This window comes from Gopherus flavomarginatus, chromosome 9 (assembly GCF_025201925.1).
Source record: "Gopherus flavomarginatus isolate rGopFla2 chromosome 9, rGopFla2.mat.asm, whole genome shotgun sequence".
NCBI lineage: Eukaryota > Metazoa > Chordata > Testudines > Testudinidae > Gopherus > Gopherus flavomarginatus.
The window spans coordinates 51,619,607-51,633,822 of NC_066625.1; the positions used below are offsets into that span (position 1 = coordinate 51,619,607).

General features: G+C 43.4%; 1 protein-coding gene and 1 long non-coding RNA gene across 6 annotated transcripts in view; one reads left to right on the plus strand and one right to left on the minus strand.

The window, feature by feature from the left end:
* CSNK1G1 (casein kinase 1 gamma 1) overlaps window positions 1-14,216 on the minus strand; it is a 292,459-nt gene that overhangs the window by 233,612 nt on the left and 44,631 nt on the right. The gene's annotated exons all lie outside the window — the stretch shown is intronic.
* On the plus strand, window positions 7,719-10,690 carry LOC127058054 (uncharacterized). The gene is made up of 2 exons (XR_007776270.1): window positions 7,719-9,260; window positions 9,537-10,690. It is a non-coding gene; the product is annotated as an uncharacterized LOC127058054 (long non-coding RNA).

Below are 14,216 nucleotides of genomic sequence, written 5' to 3' on the forward strand. Positions count from 1 at the left end.
TTATCCACATTCAAACACTTCTGGAACAATGTGAAGAGACATTTCAACAGTTCACCATCACTGAGCCTGTAGTTGCCTTTCTTGTGAATTCTTTTACTTGCCAAATAGAGGTAACAGAAATGGTTACATCAATTGCAAGAAAGAACAGAAGATGTGGAACTGGAGATTTTGGACCTTCAAAATGACATTGTTCTAAAATCCTCTGCAAAGGTGAAAGCGTTTGGAATCTGGTTGACTGAAAAACGTTTCTTGTCTTAAAAATATGTACCATACAAAATTAAATCTTATTTTGTTCCACTTATCTATGCAAAGTTTTGTCTTCAGCAATGAACATCATAAAATCAAAATACAGATCTCAGCTTACAGATGCCCATCTTGATGACTCCTTACCAACGGGAATATCATCCTACTCTCCCAACTAGGAAAAACTGGCTGAAGAAATGCAGTGCCTGAAATCACACTGACTTTATTAGAAAAACCATGTGAATTAATGATACCTATTTTCCATTAAGTGCTGATAAGCGCGTATGATTTGTTTAACTTTTTTTCATATTTGTTTATTGAAATCCAGATTCAAGTAACAATACAAAGAATATTTTTAAATTAACCATAACTGGCTATCTATATTAAAGTAAGAATAAATAAATATATTTGGACCAGCAGTTCAACAATGCTTTGCTTTTTAAAATAAATAAGATGAAAACTATGATATTAATTTGTAAAAACTCCTTAATTTTTCTTACAGATAGATAAAGAGAGCAAATTCACATGGTAAGGTGAAAGTAATTGCCGAATAATTTAATTAATACCTTTTACATGTAGAATTACCAGACATGACCAATGGTCCATCTAGTCTGCGGTCTCATGCTTCAGAGCAAGGTACTAGAACCCCAGCAATGGCTCTTATGAACAGAATCTCCTACCAGACAAACATACTAACAGAGCCAGCTAAATCCACCGAACAGGTCTTGACAACAAGTAAATTCATGGACCTTATTCATGCTTAAACTACAGATGGTGGCAGCTGTTGATCACTGACCAACTGAGTAAGAGTTGAATGTAAGGGTGGTTTTAGGCATTGTCCTGTATTCTTAAGACTTCATACAAATTAAACAGGTAACGCTCACTGTGCCTTGATCTTTCCTTCCTCCAGCCCTGCTTATACATTTTTATACTTAAGAGTTCTCTCTCTCTCTCTCTCTCACACACACACACTTCCTCTTCCCTTGTACTACTAAATCCCCAGTTCCTTGTGTGTAATCTGTGACAAAACACTTAGTATGTTAGAGCATATTTTAATTTAGATATTTACAAAAAAAATCAATTATTTGTAGTGTAAAACATATAGGTAAGCTTCTAAGGCTAAAGTTGGTGTATGAAAGCAGCATATAGCTGATCCCTGTTGTGACAGCCATCAAGCACGGACTCAAGCCCACATGGTATGTGGTATAGGTTTTAACACATTTTTTTCTGAATTTGTTTTTTGTAGAAAAGCAGTTCATAAATTCAAGTGTGAAGTTAACATTTTAGAATGAGTCTATGCTTCAATAAGGTAAAACGTTACCAAAGATCCATTAACTGACAGTATTGCTACACACAGCAAGTTCAGGTGTGACTCGCCTGTAGACTACTTTTTTGGGTTTTGTAGTAGTTTGATGACTGAAGGTATGTTTAAAATTCAACTTTTCCACTGCTGTTTCAGTTAAAACGTAAGTCTTGGAGCACAGTAGAAAGGTAAAAGATTCAAACAGGACAGTGAATGTTTCTAAATTAGAATTTACACACTTTCTAAAAAGTGAAAGATCTTATAACCCCATCAGCTATTTCCCATGACCTGGCAAAACTAGGGCAGAGCCTTTTCAGCTTTTAGGCAGGTATCAGCAGAATTTTTGCAGCCAGTCTTCCTCTTGTTCCTCCCCCTGGTTGTTTCCCAGATGAATTTCCAAAGCAGAAGGATCAGACATTAATCATTTCATCTAGGTACCACACCATAAGATATCCTAGTGATCTGAAGTGGTGCAGCCACATCACCAGACAGGTTAGACAATTACACTGCAACACCAGGCTACTAAATACAAGCCCTAGGTCTGCCTAGCAATGTGTCAGCCAGGAATGGGAGCCAGACTGAAATAATGGGCACAGTCTTGAGATGAAGAAAAAGCGAGTGACCCCAGGCGAAATCTGTTTCCCTAGAACCAGCATCCCTAGGTCTACTACAAATAATTACTCCAAGCCCATTCCACCTGGATCTACTAACTAGGCCTTTTTAAAAGATCGTTGGGATAGAGAACTAGGTGGTAAGTCTACAGTGCATGTCCACAGATATTTGTCTTGGTCTAGAACAGGGGTAGGCAACCTATGGCATGTGTGCTAAAGGCAGCACATGAGCTGATTTTCAGTGGCACTCACACTGCCTGGGTCCTGGCCACTGGTCCGGTTGGCTCTGCATTTTAATTTAATTTTAAATGAAGCTTCTTAAACATTTAAAAACTCTTTTACTTTACATACAACAATAATTTAGTTATATATTATAGACTTATAGAAAGAACCCTTTTAAAAAGATTAAAATGTATTACTGGCATGCAAAACCTTAAAATAGAGTGAATAAATGAAGACTCGGCACACCACTTCTGAAAGGTTACCAACCCCAGTCTAGAAGGTATATGATAGGTGATCAGAGCTTGACGTGGCATGGGAAACCAGCCAAGGAGTATGCAAACTGGATGGAGCATATCTAGAAGCTTTTTCTCCTTTACTGGTCTCCCTTAAAGAGAATAAAAAGGGAAAAGGACTTTATTACCACTGTGAAAAATGTGCACCTTATTTCCAGTCTGGATAGGTCTACCCTCCACTTCCAACCACTGGAACTTCTTAGACCTCTGTCTGCTATTCTGAAGAGCTCATTGTCAAATTTCTGTTTCCCATATGCGTACTCTAACTGTGATCTGGACACTCTCTCTGTGTTAAGCAAGACTCAAATAGCTTAATCTGTTTATTACTATCAAGCATATTTTCCAGTCCTTTAAGCATACTTGCGGCTCTTCTCTGAACCTTTTCCAATTTACCAATATCATTCTGGAATTATTGTCATCAGAACTGGACACAATATAGCCAGAAAGCAGAGCTAAATTCATTGTCCCTTTCTCCCTTTTCTTTTTCCATCCTTTTCTCCTTACTCTAGAGCAGAGGTTCTCCAAGCGTAAGGCATGGCCTCTTGGGACAAGTGGAGGTAGCAAGATGAAGTTATCAGTTGCATGAGGACCTGACAGAGCGGCACTGAAGAGCCAAGGTCAAGAAGGGGCTCTGTCAGACAGGGGAAATGGATGGAGTTGTGTGGGTGGTCTTTGCTGCCAGGACCAGACTCCTTGCCTGTCTCGCACTCACTGTGCCCCAGCTGCAGCAACCATCAACCGACACGTACCCCCTTCTCAGCAGAGGAGGGTGAGAACCTTGTGACAGTGGAACTGAAGGCTACACACTGAGTACTGACATCCCTGCTGCACACAGTCCCCTCTCGACCCTGCCCTTCAGTGTGGTGACAGGACACAGAACCTCAGCTGCAGCCTGTGCAAGGGAAGCAGACAGGGCCACATGCAGGAAAGGGGCCAGTACTCTGAGGGTGCAGCCTTCCAGTAGTCAGCTGACCCTGGTCCCTCAGCACACCCCTGTTTGCTGCCCCTACATGGGGGCAGGGGCAACATGACAGGCAGCACGACAGGCAGAGAGCCAGGTCCCAGCAGCTGAGACTGTTCTACCCCTGTAGGGAGCAGAAGACATCTTCAACTACCACATGGTGAGTACCCCACCCCAACGGGAATCAGGCACCCTGGCCCTGCTGTATTTCTTCACAAGAGGAGGGAACATATGGGACATGAATCTCTGCAGGTGTCTCAGCAAAAAGTTTGAAATCTCTGCTCCACAGAATAACTCAAGACTGATGGAGGGGGAAACTGAGGTGCCAGCTGCTGTTTCTGTGAGAGGCAGGAAACAATTAAGAGCATCTGCCTGTAGAAGAACAAAAAAGAACTGAACATGAAAGTCCTGGGTCTGCATAGGTGGACCCTGCCCAACTGACAACTAAGGACACACCTCAATGGCTGCACTGGCAAAAGTGACACCAGAATACTAATAAAGAACGAACTTCATTCAGGACACATTCACCAGGGTCTGATCCTGCAGTTTAATAATTCACTTAGATACAAGCCCAAGTAAATTCAATCCGCACAGTAAGCCTTGATCCCCCCACAACTCAAGATAATTTATTGGGGAAGTGGAAAAAAGGAAGAGCAGGGGAGGAGGTCTAATGTTGACAAAAAAAGTCCTTGGCTATTTGATCATGAGGCTCAGAACAAGGTTTGCCACAAACTTCTTCGCATATTAATGGAAACCATGCTGACATACCACTTTATTCCACCCCCACATTCGCCTTCATACATTTCTTGTAGGTCAATTTAAAAGAATTAAGTCTTGTTCAGCTGTTGCTAGTGGAAACAAACTACGACAATCTGTGTGACTTGAACAACCAACAGCAATGAGTTATGTCAGAGCAGACTGAGTAAGCAAACGCAATTCAACAGTTTTTCGCCTTATGATCCTAGACCAGAGGTGAAAGTAAGCCTGTACGGTCTGGTACAGCATACTGCAAGAGCTGGTATTCACCCAACCGTACTGGCAGAGGGGCAGCTTCCCCAGGCTGGCAATTTAAAAGGGCCCTGGGCTCCCAGCAGCGGCTGCAGCCCCTAGCCCTTTAAATTACTACCAAAACCCCAGGGCTCCCAGACACCACTGCAGCTACTGCTACCAAGGGGCTCTGGTGGTAATTTAAAGGGCCCGGATTTCCTGGCCGCTGCTACCGCAGCTGGAGCCCCAGGCCCTTTAAATCGTCAACAGTGCCCCAGAGTGATTTAAAGGGCCTGGTGATTTAGGGTGACCAGATGAGAGACGTGAAATATCGGGATGTGGCGGGGGGCGAGGTGTTCCAGTGGAGCAACAAAGAGGGGGAAAAAAACCACAAGAGCATAGGAAAAACTGTGGGGGCAGAGCTCCATGCTCCACCCCCCGCACCAGCTTGCCTTCGCTCTGCCTCCACCTCCTGAGCTGGCTGCCACATCCTGCTTCTCCCCCCTTGCTCCAGCGCTTGTGCCGCCATACAGCTGATTAGTGCAAGCCTGGGAGGGAGGGGTGAGGAGGAATGCAGCGTGCTTGGGGAAGAGGAGGGGCCAGGGCAGGGATTTGGGGACTGTCAAGTATAATTCCCAATTCTGGACCTTAGCGTCCAAAATATGGGTACTAGCATGAATTCCCCTAAGCTTAATTACCAGCTTAGATTTGATAGGCTGCCACCAATCAGGACTTTTTAGGGCCTGATACCCTCTGGTACCCCCAAAACCTTCCCAGGGGACCCCAAGACCCAGATTCCTTGAGTCTCACAACAAAGGGAAATAAGCCATTCCCTCCCTTCTTCCTCCCAGCTCCTTCCCGCCCTGGGAACACTAGGAGATCGCCTGATTCAACTTTTTGAATCACCACACCGAGAGGAGTGTTACCTTCCCCCTAACCCAGAGGCAATACAAGCTGCGTGAATATAACACAAAGAGAAAATTTATCCTTCCCTTCTCCCCAACAATTCCCTTGAACCTTAACTAGGAGAAAAAAAATTAAACAGGTCTTAAAAGCAAAACTTTTAATAAGAAAGAAAAAAAAAGTAAAAGGTTTATCTCTGCACTTTAGATGGTAAAAAGTTACAGGGTCTTTCAACTATAAACAATAGAAAGAAACTTTCTCCAGCAGAAACACAATTTAAGCTACTTCCAGCAAGTACACATATGCAAATGGAAAAAAAAGCAAATTAAAAGACTATGGCCGCCTTTTCTTACTTACAATTCTGTATCAATAAGAGACTGTAGCAGGGAGATTGGCAGAAACCTGGTTGCACCTCTAGTCCCGTCCAGGACCCAGAGAGAACAAAGCCAAACCCAAAACCCACAAACAAAGGCTTCCCTCCCATGAGATTTGAAAGTATCTTGTCTTCTGATTGGTCCTCTGGTCAGGTGTTTGGGGTCCCTGTTTGTTAACCCTTTACAGGTAAGAGAGACATTAACCCTTAACTATCTGTTTATGACAGGGAGGGATCCAATGGGGAGGGAGTCGGGGGGGGGATGGGGCGGAGGGGCATGAGCCCCCTCCGCCAGTGCACTGAAGGGCAAAATATCGGGACAATTCGCATCCCAACCACGCGGGACAAACAAGTCAATTGCGGGACAGTACCGATAAAAATCGAGATGTCTGGTCACCCTACAGCGATTTAAAGGCCATGCCCCTTCTGCCTGAGGTCCCACCCCTTCCGGTTGAGTGCATCCCCCCTTGCTCAGTGCCCCATCCCTGCGTATCAGTAAGTCCCTTAAGTTACTTTCACCTGTCCCAGACATGTGTTACATGAAGTAATGTGTTTTTATATTCTAAACCAGCAAATAAATGGTTAACTGAGTAAGTCATACAAGTTAACTACAATTCTAGGTGCTTACTGTGTTATTCTAGAAACACATGAAAACAGATAAAATGATGTTCCATTGTAACTAGTGTTCAAGCTAGCATCTATTAAATTTCAAAGATGTGCTAAGGACAAAGGATGAACTGTACTGTTCTGCTCACGCCACTGCTCTCTTTTAGCTGAAGGTCTTTGCTTATATTTTGAGACATAACCAACCAGGTCACCCAGAGGCTGAAGCCATGCTGTCCTCAACTCAACTCCCTCCTTGAAGAAAAGAAAGGTTCAAGGCTGAGCTACAGCTCCAGTGATATCACCAGGTCTTCCAGGAAGAAGAGGGAAATTAGAACCTAGTTATTTGTAACAAATATCACGCAGAAAACTTTTGAGTGGGATTCTTGGATGCTATCTATACATCACAAAAGTGAAGAAAAATCCAGATATCATTAAGAAAATCAAAGGAAGAATAGTTGCAAAGAGGATGTTTTCTAATTTGTCAAAACACATTGTGCCAGCTAGTATACCAAGGTACTTTGGATGCCATCAGCCTCTTCCAGTGACAATACAGGGACAATTGCATGCCTGATTTACACTACCATAGAACTCCAAATTCAATTTTTCCTTGTAGTATTCTTTATTCAACACAATGAAATACTACTGTTTACGGGTTTTGATTTATTACTTCAGAGCAGAGTGTTTTAATACAGTAACTCCTCACTTAAAGTCGTCCCGCTTAACGTTGTTTCCTTGTTACATTGCTGATCAATTAGGGAGCATACTCATTTAAACTTGTGCAATGCTCCGCTCTTACACTGTTTGGCTGCCTGCTTTCTCCACAGCTGGCAGTCTCCCTATAACCTCCTCCTCCCTGCGCTTCCTGCCTGTGGCAATCAGCTGGCTAGCAGGGTTTTGGAGGCAGAAGGGAGAGGGGAGGAGCGAGGACTCAGCACGCAGGCTCCCCCTGCCTCTCAAACGCTGCAAGCCAGCTGACTGCCCCAGCAAAACAGAGAGGACTTAGCACACAAGCTCCTCCTCCCTTCCCTGCCTCCTGAACGAGGCAAGCCAGCTGATTGCCCCAGGCAGAAAGGAGGGGGGAGGAGCAAGGACTCAGCACGCTTTCCCCACCCCCTACGCGGCAATCAGCTGGCTTGGCGTTAAGGGAGGGGAGGAAGAGCGGAGGAGCCAGGACGCAGCGACCAAAGTAAAGGGAGAGGAGTTGGGTGGGGGGAGAAGAGGCGGTTCAAGGGTGGGAGCTTGGGGGAAGGAGTGGAGTGGGTGGGCTGAAGGTTGAACCTCCTGCCCCTGCTATTTACATTAATTCGTATGGGGAAATTGGATTCGCTTAACATTGTTTCACTTAAACTCACATTTTTCAGGAACATAACGTTAAGTGAGGAGTTACTGTACTTAAATTTAAGCAAGGGACAGAAAGATTAGATGTCTATTATAACAGGAGTTAAAGTATTTGTAACATGGTTTAAGCCAGATTTGTTTTATTCTTTTAGTGATAAAAATTGCAGGGTGGATAAAAAAAAATGATTTTTTTGATAAGTTTTTTCCTTAAAAAGCATTTTATCTAAAGATAAATTTTAATTAAGATATATCTTTGAGCTATAACGTATCTCATCATGGAATAGGGATTTTAAATTCTAATTCTATAGTATGAGACAATATATTCAGGTAATGTTTTACAAAACTTTTCTTAATGAGTTCCAATAGTTCATAGATTACCGACCCAATCTTATGGGGTTCCAGGGGCTTCTGCACAGAAAGATTAACCTAAATAATCCATCTACCTAATGGGACTCAGTGCTCAGTCTAGAACAGGGGTTGGCAATCTTTCAGCAGTGGTGTGCTGAGTCTTCATTTATCCACTCTAATTTAAGGTTTTGCGTGCCAGTAATACATTTTAACATTTTAAGAAGGTCTCTTTCTATAAGTCTATAATATATAACTAAACTATTGTTGTATGTAAAGTAAATAAGGTTTTAAAATGTTTAAGAAACTTAATTTAAAATTGAATTAAAATGCAGAGCTCCCAGACCGGTGGCCAGGACCCAGGCAGTGTGAGTGCCACTGAAAATCAGCTCACATGCCACCTTTGGCACATGTGCCATAGGTTGCCTACCCCTGTCTAAACGATACTATCAAAGATGGCTCGTTTTGCAGTTCTCAAACTGTGAATGTGTGTCTCCAGAGATAACATGCTTTTAACATGTTTTTTAAATAAATAAATATAGAGGTGAGAAATAACAGACCTTAACCCTATTGTCCCTCTGAAAAATTGTGTACATGGAGTCAATTCCATTCCTCTTTCTAGAAGTGCAAAGTTTCAAAATGTTCAATGAACAGAAGATCGTTGGGGCAGAATAGATCTGGACAAGGAGAAGGCGGCTGGAGATAAATGTGAGAAGGGAGGGACAGGTAGTAGAAACAAAAGTGAAACTGTTTCAGCAGCATATTCCAGAAGTCTTGAGGTCTCTCTGAGTGCAGACTTCGTTGTTTTGAGATCTCCCATACCATTCTCTCACTAGAAGGGAAAACCTATAATGGCAGCAGGCCATAAGAGAGACCCAGTTTGGAAATATTTTAATAAAGTTCCTCTACCTGTGGGTAAGAGAGGCATGCGTGCAAAATGCAAACAGTGCAACAAAGAAATGCAAGGCCTGGTTGTTCGAATGAAACATCATCATGAAAAGTGTTCCTTCTCAGGAGGAAGCTATGTTGAAGATGATGAAAGGAACATGCCTGAACATGCAGGATCTTCAGGCTGGTAAACTTTTTTATTTCATACTTCTTTCTTAAGGACTGCCTGTCTTCCTTCTAAACTATTCTTGAATTCTCATGTTTGAGCAAAAAATATAGTTGTTACTCTATGGTACTATCATTTTAGATACAGTTATGATAAAAAAATAGCTGAAATAGACAGCTCTCCCTTTTACAATTTCACCTTTAAAGTAGTACTGAGTGTCAGTGAATGCAATGAGTAATACTAAATGAGCAGTATGGTAATGATAGTTAACTAACTGCACTGACTTATTTTGTTTAGGAAAATCCACCCTCAACATACAGGATTCTGAAGACTGTCCACCTTCAAGATCACCGTCGTTTTCTATAGTTTCAGAGTTATCTGCCAATGATAGTGTTTCAGTCACATCACGTATGTGATGTCACATACCCACAATATATCACCTGTAGCAAAAAAAAAAAAAATCTCCATCATCCAGGAACTATAAATAAGTGTGTGATAAGAATCAGCAGATTACAAAAAGAGGTCACTGATGAAAAAATTGCCCTGTTTATGCAACAAACGCTCCTTTCCATATGATTGAGAACCCACACTTCATTAACATGTTTCAGTCATTAAGACCAGAATACAGTCCACCCAACAGAGCAGATGTCGCAGGCTAATTGCTGGATAAAATGTCTGAAAGAGAAACTGAGCAGTGTGCAAAAGGTCTAGAGGGTGAAACTGTTAACCTGAGTCTTGATGGGTGGAGCAATGTCCGCAATGATCCTGTTGTGTGTGCTTGTGAGACAACAGAAGAAGGGAATCTTCCTTACAGGAAGAACTGATACAGCAGGAAATGCACACACAGAAGAACACTTACAAGAAGTAGCAGTAAAAACTATAACAAACTGAAAAAAATGCAAAATGTCTAGTACGCAGCTTGGTCACAGATCATGCTGCAAATGTATCCAAGATAAGAAATTATTTACGCTTGCAGTGCTCATTTGATGCACCTTCTAGCCAAAGACTTCAGTGTTCCAGAAATAAACGCTAATGTTGTTGAAATTGCAAAATACTTCCGTAACAACCACTTTGCAACAGCTGCTCTGAAAAAAGTGGGAGGAACCAAGCTACCTCTCCCATAAGACGTGTGACGGAATTCAGTAGTGGACTGTTTTGAGCACTAGATCAAGAACAGACCTAATTTGAAGACTTTTTGTGAACAAAATCGTGAAAAAGAACAGCTGGCACTGTCACAGCCAAAGTTCACAAAATTGGGCTTAAGAGAAATGTTGAACACATGCTGAGTACCCTGAAGCCTATTTCTGCAGACTTGAACAAAATGCAAGGAAATAGCTGTCTTATTGCTGACGCTGTTGAAACTTAGAAGGAACTGAGTGAGATCTTAAAAAGAGAACTATGTAGTGACAGAGTTAAATTACAAGCATTAAAAAAATGAATGTGACAAGCAATATCGCCAGCTCGTTTTCTTGCAAATATTCTCAATGTTCAGTACCTGGGTCAAACCTCAAAAAGAGGAACTGGCTAGGACATGGACATCCAGCAATCATCCCTCCATAATGCCAACTATAATAAACTTCAGAGCTAAGGGTGAACCATTCAATAAATATGTTTGCTGATGATGTTTTAAAGAAAGTGACACCAGCGAACTGGTGGAAGTCACTTAAGCACTTGGATTCAGACTGTTGAAGTGAAAATTTCACTTTTAACAGCAATACAGGTCTCCTGCAACTTACGCGCATTTAACATGCGCGATTTCAGCTTTACACTGAAAGGCCTGGAGTCCGAGAGGGGGCATGGCCTCAAGTAGAAGAGGCGTGGCCTCAAGATTTAAAGGTCCTGGGGCACCAGCTGTGGCTGAGAGTCCCAGGGCCTTTAAATCACCCAGGTGGCTCCCAGCTGCAGAGGTGGCTGGCAGCCCCTGGGGCAAACTAAAGGGTTCAAGGCTCCAGCCACCGTGGAGCTTCGGGCCCTTTAAATGCCAGCCCCAGCCCGGCTGCCAAAGCTGCGGGAGGGATTTAAAGGGCTCCTCTGGGCTCCCCACCGTGGCGGGAAGCCCAGCTGAGCCCTTTAAATCCCGCCCGCAGCTCCGGCCCCACCACCGGAGCTGCGGGCGGGATTTAAAGGGCTTGGGGTTTTGACTATACGCGGTTTTCGCTTTACGCAATAACCACGGAACGGAACCACCACCTAAGATGCGACAGACCTGTAGCTGCTTATGCCAGTGCAGAAAGAATATCTTCTTCGTTTGGACTAATTCATTCCAGACTGAGAAATCGTTTGGGATCTGAAAAAGCAGGAAAGCTTGTTTTTTTTTTTCCAGATTATGAACAAACAGGAAAATTAAGGTGACAATGACTGAGTTAGCTGCAGAAGTCAAAAAGTTTCTCATGTTGACCTGGCTGACAGTCAATTTAATTTTTGGTTTTTTTTAAAAAAAAATTGCATTTAACTATTTTAGTTTAAATTGAGACATGAAACACTCTTGACTCAGCTTGGGAGGTGGGGGGGGGGGGGTCGGGGGGGAGAGAATCATTAAAAGCCAAATGGATCTATATCATAGCAGATGCTAGGAGCAACATGTCAAGAGCCAAAACATTACAAGCTCCGATGAGACTCTGAAGTAAAAACAGTTCCATTTTATACTGCTACTAATATATATGAATATAATACGTATGTACTTGTATTATTTTATACTATAGTATTTATATTAATCTGAAACTTTAGCAGAGAAAGATCTTAAAATGGCCTGTAGACAAGGCCCTTGAATAAAAATGCTTGTTTGAATCTGCAAGTTTGCTCCTCCCCATAGAAACCCAGGCCTCCAGGATTTTAAAGGGAAATTTCTCTGAGCTTCACACAGCAGTTTCTAAGGCCTGGTCTACACTACGATTTTAGGTTGAATTTAGCAGCGTTACTTGATTTAAGCCTGGACCCATCCACACAATGAAGTCCTTTTTTCAACTTTAAGGGCTTTTTAAATCGATTTCTGTACTCCACCTCCGATGAGGGGATTAGTGCTCAAAACAGCCTTGCTGGGTCGAATTTGGGGTAGCGTGGACGCAATTCAACAGTATTGGGCTCCGGGAGCTATCCTAGAGTGCTCCATTGTGATCGCTCTGGACAGCGTTCTCAATTCAGATGCAGTGGCCAGGTAGACAGGAAAAGGCCCGCAAACTTTTGAATTTCATTTCCTGTTTGGCCAGCGTGGCGAGCTGATCAGCACAGGTGACCATGCAGAGCTCATCAGCATGATGTGCACATTGGCGGGGCACATTGCCTGGCCCATACTTTGTGAGAAGTCTATGTCCTCATCACTCTGGTCACCACGCTACCGTTGCTTCCTCACCTGGTTTTGCTTTTGCAGCTTCTGGTTCTGCGCTGAAAAAAGGTGTGAAACAATTGTCTGCCGTTGCTCTGACAGAGGGAGGGGCGGCTGACGACATAGCTTACTGGGAATTAAATCAACAAAAAGGGGTGGCTTTGCATCAAGGAGAATCACAAACAACTGTCACACAAAATGGCCCCCTCAAGGATTGAACTCAAAACCCTGGGTTTATCAAGGCTGCTGATTTCACAAAACAGATCAGGTTTTTTGTTTTGATCCACTCCATTTACCTTTTACGTTTTAGGCTGGCAGCAGATGGTGCTGTACAACTGCCAGCCATCATCATCTCCTGGCTGCTCACCAGAAGACGGTGCAGTACAACTGCTAGCTATTGTCATCTCCTGGGTGATCAGAAGAAGATGGGAATGACCTGGCTGAGTCATTCCCACATCTGCTCAGGCGCCCCGACCAGCCTCACCGAGGTTGGCTAAAAGCACCCAGGAGTACGAAGACGATGGCTACCAATTGTAACGCACTGTCCGCTGCCAAAAGGCAATGAGCTGCTGCTGTGTAGCAATGCAGTCCCACGTCTGCCAGCACCCATGAGACGTATGGTGATGGTGAGCTGAGCAGGCTCCATGCTTACTGTGGTATTGTGTCTGCTCAGGTAACCCAGGAAAAAGGGCGCAAAACGATTGTCTGCTGTTGCTTTCACAGAGAGAGGGAGGGAGGGAGAGAGGGAGGGAGAGGGGAGCCTGACGACATGTACCCAGAACCACCTGTGACACTATTCTTGCCCCATCAGGGCTTGGGATCTCAACCCAGAATTCCAATGGGCAACGGAGACTGCGGGAATTGTGGGATAGCTACGCAGAGCTCAACGCTCCGGAAGTTGACGCTAGCCTCGGTACTGTGGACGCAGTCCGCTAACTTAATGGACTTAGAGCATTTTGTGTGGGGACATGCACAATTGACGGTATAAAAACGATTTCTAAAAAAACAACAACTTCTATAAATGTGACCTAATTTCGTAGTGTAGACATACCCTAAGGTGCTCTTGGTGTGTCTGTAGGAGAGGAAGCATTAAAAAAAAAAAGAGGGAGCAGGGCGAGAAGTTATAGCAGAGGACAAAGAACTTGGAGCAGGGTCTAGGAAGGGACCTAGGTCTGTAAGTGATGAATGCAGTGGGATTGGGATTGAACCAGCAGGACCTTTCAGGATAAGGAGGGAAAGAAAAAGTGACAAACCACACAGAGAGGTGGACTCTTGAATGAATTCACATTCACCATTACAAGAACAAAAGCTGGCAGCCTCCACAAAGCCCCAGAGAAGTGTTCTCCACAAATTCTGAGCAATACGTATTCAATAAGATGGTATTTGCCAGGTAGCAAGTGGGACCTATGCTATGGATTGCTCTTTTTCTTGCGACCTGGCAACATTATGCCTGGTGGTGGTCTTACTACATAATACAGGGCACCATGGTAACATCCAAATAGATATTCTAACTTTATACTTGGATGATCGTGTCACAGACAGCTTACGGATGATCTCAACTTTGTCTTTGGCTGAACTGCCAGTGCCTCAGTCTAAAAAGCAATCAGAACCTTCATACTGTGGTCAAGCAGTCAAAGCCTGAGAAAGCAGAGATG